Here is an 8,222-nt window from a genome sequence, read left to right as displayed (position 1 = left end):
ATGATGGAGAGAAAGCCTAGTGCATGGGGAGTTGTTGGAAATAGATGCCGGAAGTAGATGCTGGGTGCCACAAGGAAAATCAGCACTGAGACAAAGGCTCTTTCAACAATGCAATGTTTACTTCCTGGGCTGCAGGAAAGGCACCCTCGCTAGCTATCCTGCCACGAGAGAACAATGAACAAAGGAAAACACACAAATTTATCCCTTATGCATTTGGGGTCGTCCTTACGGCTGCGTCTGATCTCCGTTGGCCGGAGCCAGACCTCACAATCTAAACTAAAACCCGATGGCTAATATCTTAAAACTTTTTTTTTTTTTGAGACGGAGTTTTGCTCTTGTTACCCAGGCTGGAGTGCAACAGTGCGATCTCGGCTCACTGCAACCTCCGCCTCCTGGGTTCAAGCAATTCTCCTGCCTCAGCCTCCTGAGTAGCTGGGATTGCAGGCACGCACCACCATGCCCAGCTAATTTTTTGTATTTTTAGTAGAGATGGGGTTTCACCATGTTGACCAGGATGGTCTCGATCTCTTGACCTTGTGATCCACCTGCCTCGGCCTCCCAAAGTGCTGGGATTACAGGCGTGAGCCACTGCGCCTGGCCAACTTAAAACTTTTCTAAACAGGTAAAAGCAATGGAGATCTGGGACATGCCTGTGAGCACGTCCAGTACAGATATCTTGGTTAAAGTACAAGGACACAGAATGTACTACGTGCCTGTAAGCATGGCATGTCTAATAGCTACATGGGATAGGGCTTAACAAAGTTATTAACACGGTTATTCTTTAACAAGAAAGGAAATTTTAGAAAGGAACTTCTCTACTTCTCACAGGAGTTTTCAGTCGTGCATTTACAGAATGTGTGTAGAGCATCTACTATATGATAGGGACCACACAAAGGGCGGTGCAGGTAAACAGTACCACGAGAGGCCACAGAACCGTAGGCGTTTGCACCCCAGCGTATGTGGCACCTTGCAGGGCCTGTGCTGGAGGAGGCCCATGGCGGGTTCTAGACTCTGGCTGCTGGGGGGGCCGGTGGTGTAGCCCGGGAAGTGAGTTCAAGCTAGTATGATTCCTAGCAAGGATTCCTGGGCTTTCTCCCACTGCAGGCAGGGTGGACTTCCCTTCCCTGCTGATGCTCCAGGGCCTGACTGTCCAGCAAGATGACAGCGGACAAGACGCACGCAGGTCTCACGGGGCTGGCCTGGTTCCTGAGTTCCAGTGACAGATGCCTGGAGAACAGCAGGCCTCAGGCAGCCACTGCTCCTGCAGCCTGGGCTTCAGAATGAACACAGGAGGAACAGGTCTGGGCCCAGCCTGGTCTGGAGGAGGCTCTCCTGAAACAGCTGCAGCAGAGCTGCCAGTGAAGCCTGTCTCTAACCAGCGGAGCTCAGACCCGCCTGCAGGCTCACCAGGCCAGAAGTGACATGGCGGCAGTTTGCTACCCAGTGTTATCCCTGCAGTCGCTGAATACACAGCATTGAGGCTGGGAGCTTCAGAAGTAGATATGGTGGCCGAGGGGACTCAAGGGAGGCGGGTAACGGCATGAGGCCTGCAAAGGGGCAGTAGTGAGACAGGGACTGAGTGTGCTGGGTTCAAGGTGGAGGTGAGGGTGTTCAAGGTGGAGGGGGTTCAAGGTTGGGGGAGGGGGTTCAAGGTGGGGGAAGGGGGTTCAAGGTCGGGGGGAGGGGGTTCAAGGTCGGGGGGAGGGGGTTCAAGGCGGGGGAGGGGTTTCCAGGTGGTGGTGAGGAGGTTCAAGGTGGAGGAGGTTGAAGGTGGGGGTGAGGGGGTTCAAAGGTGGAGGGGGTTCAAAGTGGAGGGGACTCAGGGAGGGGGTGGAGAGGGTTCAGATGGAGGGGTTCAAGGAGTGTGTGGAGGGGATTCCAGGACATGGAGGAGGGATTCCAGGTCATGCGGAGGTGTAGGGGGTGGGGCGGGGTGGGCTGGCACTCTGGAGCCCGGCTGTGGAAAGCCACGGTGGTTTCAGAGGAGACACCCTACTTCTGGGCATAGACCTCTGCACTTATTACCAACCTTTCACCTGAGCTTGTTCCTGAATTGCCAAAGCATCTGGGAAAGAAACGTTCACTCAGAGGTGACTACGGGTGCCCCCAGCTCCTCATGAGAATCCTGAGTGCTCACCAGAGAGGCAGCTCCCGGGGCATGCGCTCAGTCGTTCCAGGTTCCAAGCTTAACTTGGCCCCCGGGTGCCTTGGCCCTGGACTTCCCCTGCAAGGTCCCTGCCCAGTGATCCCTGGAGCCGCTGCCTCCCAGATCCCCAGGTTAAGGAGCTGCTGGGCCAGAGGCAGCCGCAGGATGAATGGGCTGCTCAGAGGAAAGCAGGAGAAACCTGGAAGTTGGTATTGGCCTGTGGAGCCACATGGGGAGGAGAAGCCAATGGGCACGACTTGGGTCATGGCACAAGCAAGCATCTGGGGTCAGTAGGCTGGGCTAGGTGGAGGCTGGAGGGAGGCCCACCTGGGAAAATGGCATTGCTCTGTTAGGAAAAGGCTGGGGAGGAGGGGAGCGGTGTCTTTTATGAAGAATCCAGCCTGAACATCATTAACAGCAAAAGCAACAACCAACACGGTGAAAGGGTCCCGGTGGACATGGCGCAGCCCATCACCATGCTAATGAGGCCTCATTAACTGCCCCTGAGCCCCGCACAGCCCGGGAGGCGGCAGCTGCAGGGAGGACCTCTCTGGAACCTTCTGTCTGCCCCTGAGGACTTAAATAGGCGCCCATCTGCCGGGACTCCTCTGCCGCCCAGCCTTCTGCTCAGGAGCCCTGTGGGTCTCCTCCTGTTGGGCCGTATTGTTTTGGTGGCTTGGTTTCTATGGGTGCTGGGGTCTGCATGGCTATCACTCGGGGGACGCCCGTCCCCACATAAAATCTGCAGGAACACTGGCTGAAGTGGCAGTAAGGAATCCGGCCCCTGTGGGCTCTTCAGGGCAGCCAGTCCCGGGGCACGGCAGGGCCTGTAAGCAACGCCTCGTGCCTAGCCATGCCCCGGGTGAGGGCAACATCTATTTAGAGGGGGAAAAAAAAGAACGCAATGTATTTCTGCTCTTGCCATTTGAACATTAGCTCTAAGATTAACTACACTCCAAGCACAACTAAACAAGAACCGACACAGCGGCCCGGGCTGCCTTCTAATGACTGTCACTTCTGTCAGTGCCACGAAACCCGTAATTGTCACAGGTGCACTCCAGAGGCTTTTGGGCAGCCTGGAAGGTGCTGGCAACAGCCACTCACACAGGTCTGCAAAGCGGTGCTGCTGGGAGGCCTGCAGAGCTGGCTCGGGGCTGGCTTCAGGTGAAGGAGGGAATTTTGCCACCCTCCCTGGGATTGTGCTCTGGCCTTCAAGGCCACTGGGGGAGAGGAGGAGAGGGGTCAGCCCTCTGTCAACCCACAGCAGCCCTCCATGGGGAACTGCCCACCGGTGCCTGGCTGGGTGACAGGAGGCATAAGGGCTGGTCCCATGGTGGCAGGGGCGCTGGTGCCATTTGCTCTCAGAGCTTTCTCTTGGGCCCCGGCTGAGGCTGGCCTCCTGTTGAGGCCATGCCTGTTCAGCCTCACCCCTGCCCTACACGGGTTCCCTCCCTCCCTCCACTCCTGGAAACCCTGTGCTTGGAAATCCTACTGAGCAAGAATCTCCAGCCTGTGGGCTCCTTCTAGGCCGTCCCACTGAAGACACCTGCAGGTACTGCTCATAACGTCAGTAATATGGTTTGGACCTGTGTCCTCACCCAAATCTCGTGTTGGGCGATTTGTAACCCCCGGTGTTTGGAGAGGGCCCTGGTGGGAGGTGATTGGGTCATGTGTTGGGGGTGTTTCCCCCTTGCTGTTCTCGTGATAGCGAGCGAGTTCTCAGGAGACCTGGTCGTTTAAAGGTGTCTAGCATCTCCCCCTCCTCTCTCTTCCTCCGCTCCAGCCAGGTAAGAAGTGCCTGATTTCCTTTTGTCTTCCATCATGATTTTAAGTTTCCTGAGGCCTCCCCAGCCACACTTCCTATACAACCTGCAGACCCACGAGCCAATGAAACCCCTTTTCTTTGTAAATTATCCAGTCTCAGGTATTTCTTTATAGTGTGTGAGAACGAAGTGGTACAGGCAATCCTTGTAGGCGTTTTCAAGTGGCAGCTCATCAGCTCAGCAGGGCAGATGCTTTCTTAGGGAGAACGGTGAAAGTACCAGGACTCACATGGATAAGGGGTGGGGGGGCACCATGGTGACATTCCCAGACGGTTGCCCTTGCGTGTGTCCTCCTGGGCAGGGTTTGCGACCACCCCCTCCCTCCAAGAATCCATGTGGCAGAAATTTGCTTGCTTTTCCACCTGAGCGCAGTTTATTTTCATAATAATAAAAGGAAGTCAATATAGTTTTAATAGGCACTACCAGGAAGACATATTTAAATTGGAGATACAGATGGACTTCTTTTATGAGGCAAAATTCACGTCATGTAACATGTAACCATTTTAAAGTGAACAATTCAGTGGCTTTCAGTACATTCACAATGTCGTAAACTATCACCTCTATCTACTTCCAAAACTTATCACTCCAAATGGAAACCCTGTTATCATTAAGCAGTCGCTCCCCTCCCCTTTCTCCCCATCCCGCAGCAGCCACCGTCTCCATTCTGTCTATGGGCTTCCTTATCTGGGCGTTTCGTATAGTGGAATCATGTGACATGTGGCTTTTTGGGTCTGCATTCTTTCACTTAGTGTGACAGTTTCAGGTTCGTCCACATCGTGGCATGCGTCAGTGCCTCATCCCACTCCACGGCTGAATGAGAGTTCAGACCTTGCTGTGTTTTCCATTTATTTGGTGATAGACACCTGGGTTGCTGCCACTGTTTGGCTGTTGTGACTAATGTTGCTATGAGCATTTGCACACAGTTTGTTTAAATGCCAATTCAGCTTTTTTTTTTGAGACAGAGTCTCCCTCTGTTACCCAGGCTGGAGTGCAATGGCACTATCTTGGCTCACTGCAACCTCCACCTCCTGGATTCAAGCGATTCTCCTGCCTCAGCCTCCAGAGTAGCTAGGATTACAGGCACACACCACCACGGCGGGCTAATTTTTGTATTTTGAGTAGAGACTGAGTTTCACCATGTTGGCCAGGCTGGTCTCAAACTCCTGACATCCTGTGACCTGCCTGCCTCAGCTTCCCAAAGTGCTGGGATTACAGGAGTGAGCCATTGTGCCCGGCCTCAATTCTTTTAGTTATATACTAGGAGTGGCATTGGTGGGTCAATGGTAACTCTACATTTAGCTTTCTGAGGCTCTGCCAGACCGCTTTCCAAAGCAGCTGCACCGTTTTATACCCCCGCCAGCGGTGCTGAGGGCTCTGACTTCTCTGTCTCCTCAGCAGCACTTGCTATCTTCTACTTTTTAATCATAGCCATGCTGGTGGGTATGCAGTGGTGCCTCACTGTGGCTTAGCTCTGCATTCTCCTGATGACTGAGGGCTCTGAGCACTGCCGTGTGGCCCTGGCCCTCTGTGTGTCTTCCTGGGAGCTGTCAGGTTCACTGCACTGCTTGTTTTCTCAGTGGCTGCTGCTTGTTCCTGACCCTCAGGGTTTTGCTTTGACTCCCCTGGACCCTGAGGTGCCCACCGCTGCCTGATGTCCCCAGCCTCGATGGATTTAGTCCCATTTTCGGGAGGTGGTGCCTTCTTGTACCATCCAGCCCCGGGGTTGGCTTGCTCGGGGTCTGATGTCCTCTCCAATTCCTAGCTCTTCCCTTCAGCAGCCTGCAGTGGGTGCTTTGATAGGGTTTCCCCAGGAGCAGACTGAGATAAGGACTGGGTGCAAGGAGTTTGTTGGGGGATGCAGAACCTGCTAGTGGGGGAGACGGGTGCGGAGGGCAACCCATCCAGGGGATTATCCAGCCAGCTGCTGGAGTATGGCTCATGTCCTGGGATTATCCCACCAGGGGGCAAAGGAGCTGGGTGTTCGCACAGCAGCCCTACTAGCCTCTGAGGGCTGCTCCCTTGGGGTGTGAACATCCTGGTGCCTGGGATGCGAGGTGGGGCGGATGGGGACGAAGTGTCTTTAAAGGCCAGAAAAAGCCCTCAGGCAAACAACCACAGGTGCTGGCATTCAGAAGGTGACTCTAAGGTAAGGGCGAGGGGACAGGACACACAGGCACAGCGTCTGCTGCCCAGGGAAGCAGGTGCCGAAGACGGTGATGTGGGTGGAGCCACATAAGAGACATGTTCTCACCACTATGCCATGAGCTTGAGGATCTGAATCCAGTGTGAGTCACTGCTGCCACAGCCCTGCCCACTGGTGTCCAGGGTACCTTCTGCCCAAGCCCTGTCCAGTCCATGTTCCCTGAAGAGTCAGATTGGCTTGTACTAGGATCTCAAATTCCTTCTGCAGCCCTAAGCCTCGTGGGGTGAGAGATGTCATGGCTGGGTCGAAGTTGACCCAAGAGGTATTGGCCACGCCTCTGTGGCCAAGCTTGTGGATGAGGGAGCCACACTGTCTGCTGTGGAATCTTCCTGCCAGGAGGCTGGGCCCATTCTTTGACTTCTGTGCAGCCTGGGGACCCTAGGGGAAATGATTCCCCAGTGGGGTTCAGATGTAGACATATTGGTGGACTGGGCTTGGAGGGGACTGGGAGGCAGCATGCAGGAAGGGCAGTGAGACCCCTGAAATAACATTCTCAGTGAGCGGGGGATATTCGATGCTGGTTAGAGCCACAACAGTGCTTGAGTGTGGCTGGATCAGTGCTTCTGGGGACTGCATGAGGTTCTACTTGAACCTATGTGACCAAGCCCTATCCTGGGGTGCCCTGTGCTCCAAGGTGACAGTTGAGTAAAACCAAAAATTTTGCATCACTAGAGGCCCATGCTCCACTGCTGGGGACTCTTGGAAAGCGTGGTATACAAGAGACAGGGAGGCAGACACCTGTATTTCCCCCACAGAAGCCAGAGGGCCCTGCTGCACCGCCCCCCAACCAAGTCAGGGACCCTCCTCTTATACCTGGGGGGATTGGTACAGCCAAGGTCATCGCTAGAGCCTCCTGGGGTGACCTGGTTGCTGTCTCTCTTTGAATCTGTTCCCCCAGGTTTCTTCTTGATTTTTAGGAGCTTCCTGCTGTCCTTTGGATGAAACCACCTTTTATTTTAGGGTTCAAGTCCTTCTTCAGCCACTTGAATGATGTGGGTGGATGGCATGGTCTTTCTTCTTCAGCTTTGCTATCTTGTGTCTGGGTGTGGGTTTCCTCTGGTTTGTCCTGCTTGGGGCTTGTTTGGTTTCTTGAAAAACATGGCTTGATGTCTTTCCTAAGTTACAGGAAATTCTCAGTGCTTGCTTCTTCAATTTTGCTCTTGCCCATGGGCTCACTCCCTCCTGGAATTCTGCTTCATGCCAGCCCTTCTCGCTATGTCTGTGCGTCTCCTGTTCCTCTTCTGTTTTGGTTTTTCTTTTTTTCTCTTCTGCCCTTTGGCTTCTCCAGGTTTCACTCTGCACATTTTCTGCGACTTACTTTCCAGTTTACTAATTCTTTCAGTTACATCTAATCGCTTTAAAACGTATCCATGGGGTCCTCTATTTCAGTCAGTACATTTTTCAGTTCTGGGATTTTAATTTATGTGTTCTTTTTCAAATCTATGCATTTTTTAAAATCCAAGTTTTTGATTATTTTTTTTCTCTCCTTAAGCATATTGTTTTAACACCTCTATGGGTGATTTCCAGCATCTGTGGCTCCTGTGGGTCTGCTGATGCTGCTGACAGATTAGGCACCAGCCATTCTACCTGTTGTCTCCCCAACCCATTCCCACCAACCACAATTGCTCCCTGTGCTTCCTCTAGAAGCATTTTCCAACTTTCTCTGTAGAACAGTGGAGAAGTCCCAGTTATAGATGCCATTGATCCCTCCCTGTGTGTTTTTCCCAGGACTGCGAGCAGAGCCCACTACCACTTGGCTGGCAGTTGAGTCTGGTATGACCATGAGCTCCATGAGGGCTCCAAGGTGTGGATGGGGGAGGACTGGAATCAGGCCCAGACATACCCATGGCTCCTCTGTCTCTTGGCCCCACTGAAAGTTTGGTTTTTCCGTAGCACCCCAGGAATACCTGGGAGCTGGGACATTTTGGGAGCAGGGTGAAGTCTAATTTCTCCTCCCCCTTCCCATCTTCCTCAGATCCTTTCTGTCCAAACCTCTCCTCTTATGGGGACTGAGTGGAAACACCAACCACCCAGTGTGCTGGGCCCGAGC

The sequence above is a fragment of the Callithrix jacchus genome, chromosome 5 (assembly GCF_049354715.1).
Source record: "Callithrix jacchus isolate 240 chromosome 5, calJac240_pri, whole genome shotgun sequence".
Taxonomy (NCBI): domain Eukaryota; kingdom Metazoa; phylum Chordata; class Mammalia; order Primates; family Cebidae; genus Callithrix; species Callithrix jacchus.
Note: the sequence above shows the minus strand (reverse complement) of the source record.